The sequence below is a fragment of the Pinus tabuliformis genome, chromosome 2_2, assembly GCF_031772625.1.
Source record: "Pinus tabuliformis cultivar Carrire ecotype Pingquan chromosome 2_2, CPIR1, whole genome shotgun sequence".
NCBI lineage: Eukaryota > Viridiplantae > Streptophyta > Pinopsida > Pinales > Pinaceae > Pinus > Pinus tabuliformis.
The window spans coordinates 229536354-229540484 of NC_142300.1; positions in this window are offsets into that span (position 1 = coordinate 229536354).

Genomic DNA, 4131 nt, shown 5'->3' on the forward strand with positions numbered 1-4131 from the left:
TTCAAGGACATTTTTATATCGAGAGTCTTGCTGCGAAGCACATATTTGCTTCTGTAAATATTGAGGTTCCCAAGCACCATGGGATATGGGAACTCTCGATCGATAATGTTGCCGCCTACAGTGGATATTTACAAGGAATTGGGCTTGAGCGAAACGAATGTTGGAATTCAAACCATTTGAAAATTCAACTACACGTGCGAGTAAATTTGAAATTCAAATAAGTGCGGGGATGCAATAAAATTTGAAATTAAAATAACTGCGGGAATTCAAAATGTCGGAGAAGGAGAAAAATTGAGTTAATGTTGCTGGCATGTGAGAATGTATTACGAACTTAAATACTCTATACATTGTCTAATCATTCACGTACAACAGGGAAGATGGCCTACACTACCAGTCTCAGTGGCTCGGAAAAATGGAGCGATCGGAAAACTATTGCTCATGGTAGCCATGCAGTAATAATCGCCCTGTCCTTTAAAGTGTATTAATGGACCTATCGGATTGGAAATATTGGTTGCCTGGTGAACTGTGTTGAGTCGAATAGATATGATTGGGAAATGAACAGATATGTCGTGCTTGAAATTATTGATAATCATAATTACACGTTCGAGCTCGATATTCTTTCCCAAAAGTCGCGATGAAATTCCACCGAACGCATTCCGGAGAATTCGGTGTCGTTTGTATAGAGACGTTCGTTTGCTTTAAAAAAATGGACATTTTAATTATCTCATTTACATATTGGTTACAATTGGTATTAGTTTCAATTTTAATTTTCTAACTTACAAATTGGTTACAATGAGTTTCAATCCCATGAAGTTAAACGATCCCCTCTTCAACTCTATCAACCTTATCTTCTGAGGTCCAATCAACACAACGAAAAACGTAATGACTGAGGAAAGTAGGCAAGACTTTTATATTTCATTTCCAATCCACGGGATGCATATTTTTAGACGGCCACTCCAGCATATGGGTTTTTAAAAAAAAATTGTATTGTATTTAAGAGAGTGTCTCAAATTATTCTTTTAAAAAATTGTGTTTATAAACCCAATATATAATACAAAATTGTATGAAGGCAATATATGAAGCAAACATTATTGTTTATGAGTAGACATTTTTAGTTTTGTTTATCCAGAGATAATACATTAAAAACCCCGTAGTCTAATCATGGGGAGGAGTTGCCCGGAAAGTTATGGAAATTCCGGTCATATTTAGAGAAAATCAGGCAAGGATTTTTGTAAATCCAAGTTATAGTTGAAAGAATAACTTCGGCGTAAATCACATGTACTTATTTCAACTATTATGGATCATAGAAGCCTCAATTCAACTATTGATTCCAAGTTATGGTTGTTAAATTTCAAAATTTTAGGTTTCCTATAAGTTTTTGATAATGCTGAATCCATTTCCACCATAAAAACATTTTTGAACTTTTTTTTCCTAGATTCGGGCCACTTTTAACGGTACGCCCAATTCCTCGCCTTCTTAGACCACTACATCAAAAACATGTTGTCATTAATATTGTCTCTACAGACAATAATAAATTACAGAGAATATAATATCATTTTTGTCTTTTAAATAATGAATCCAAAAAGATAGGTAACCAATAAAATAAATAAAAATAAAAATATTTAATTAAAATTAAATAGCAATATCATTTGATTAATTCCTATTAAGGCATAGTGAAATCTAACCACCAAGTTTCTATTTATAAAACATAGAATACAAACAAATATGCTACCAAAAGATAAATAAACATTTGATTAATTTATGTTAGGGCATAGTGGAATCTAACCATCAACCTCTTACTTAAAAAGCATATATTTTTCCATTGAACTAACATTTTTTTGAAAATTATATAAATATTGATTTAAAAAAATGCTAAAACATAATGATAAAGTACTATAAATGGTTACACAATTTTTCTTTATAAGAAAATAAAAGAAATTGCGAAAATTCTGGAAGAATTTTATATTTCATTTTCAACCCACCGAATGCACATTTTCAGACTGCACGTGAAGTTTCGTTCATACCATAAGGGGTAATACTCTAAGAAGTGGAATTTAGTATTTGAAGAAACAAGTACTATTTAAGAAAATATAAACACAAAACAAAATATGGACTGCTGTGTTCGAGGAATGTTTGCATTTAGGTGGTTATTTACTTAACTAATTTATAGCGGGTGAATGATAATTTATATGAAACCTGTCATTATTGTTTTAGAAGAATTTTGTACAATGTATCATATGATAGGAAGATTAGAATTATTTTGCAGTTTTGTGTTATTACAACGAAGACAGATAATGGGAAAGATTCAAATTGATTTATAAATTTTTTATTGAATATCGATATTTTAATGTTAATTTTAAATGAATATATATTATTTTTTTATGTAAAAGATAATTGGTTTAATTTTAAAATTTAAATTATTTTAATGTTAATTTTAAATGAATATATATTATTTTTTTATGTAAAAGATAATTGGTTTAATTTTAAAATTTAAATTATGTTTGGCACGTGGGATAAAATATGAAAGAAGGGCTTTTTGGTCTTTCCTATTGTCCTGTATGTTATAAGGACGAGGAAATGATCGACCACTTTCTAATTTTTTTCTAAAGACACTGGAAGTCTAGAGATGTCACTCAAAGGTATTTGGAGTCACTTACAGGTCTGTTAACAACCTTCACGAGTCTCTAGACATGCGAAGATGGACCATGTTCAAGAATCCAATTGTCAATCGAGCATGGTGCTTGTCACAGGCATTCATCCTATGGAACATCTTGAAAGGAAAAAATAAGGAAGTCTTTCACTCAGAAGACCTCCACCCCATCAACTCCTCGCACACTATCCTTCACAACCCTAAGGAAAATGTATCTATGTTTCTATGGTTGAAGGAGGACTGGAGGGCGGAAGGGCAAGAACGTGTTATTCTTTTAACACTAGATATCCCGAGGGAGCCCCCTTCTTCAGGCCCCACCCATCAACTTTCACCTCAATGTGCCTCTTAAGATGCATTCACTTGTCCATCGTTGGGATTTGTTAAACTCAATTTTGATGAGGCCTCAGGGGAATCCTTAAGAATGGCAAAGGACAGGTGCTTAGATTCTATGTTGTATCCTATGATGACACCACCAACAACATGGTTGAATACCTAGATCTAGAGAGAGGTTTGCAGGCAGCAACAAATATGGGCATCATGAAGCTACAAGTAACTTGAGACTCCCAGATCACTATATCCATGCTCGAATGTCTTTTTAATGATTCTCATCTGCCAAAGGTCATAAATAGTTCGCATTGGGAGATGATAGGGGAACACATACTCTTGAGACTCTCCTCTTTTGATTACGTGATAACCATACACGTCAATCGTGAAGGAAATAAAGTGAGAGATAAGCTATAAAATTTGGGTAGTGAGCTTGAGGGCTAGGAAATTTTCCAAGACTCGCCCCCCACCTCCCAAAACAATTTCCTGGTTGACCTATGAAGAAGCGAGGAGGAGGTTGACTCTTCCCCAATGGGGGTGACATCCTTGCAACACTTGGAGGAGTAGGCTCATGTGTGGATACTGGTGGCGTGGGGGTGAGGGACGGTATTTCTAGTCCCTTTAAAAAAATGCATGTAATGGGAGGAGTAATATATGTAGGTTGGAAAATAGTGTGAGTATGAACATCATGTTGGAGTTTTGGGGTGGGAAACGGTTAAGGCGTGGGAAGATGAGGGAGCCCAACATTTGATGTTAGACTTGTGGTGGCCTTTGGGGAGAAAACCAAAATGTTGTAGGAGTTTATTTGGTAACAGTGATTTCTGTGTACTCATCTCAGGCATTTGCAAGATTTGTGTGTTGAGATGGATCTTGTTATAAATCCTCTTTACTATTGTCTACATGCATAAGGATGTGAAGTCGGTGGGACGAGACCTCTCCTATTCCATTCCCTCTTGCCTTAGTGTAAGCTAGAACTAACAATATAAGAAAATTCATGGGTTCTGGCGGAAAAATAGCTTCAATTTCCAATTTCATGACCTCCGACATGGGTGCGATGGTCTTTGGCAGATTGATGGGTGGTCTCTGTGAGGAAAATTCAGAGGCTGGTCGTTGCCTTGGGTGAAGCTGCATTGAGGTGCTAGCTATTTTTTCTTTGC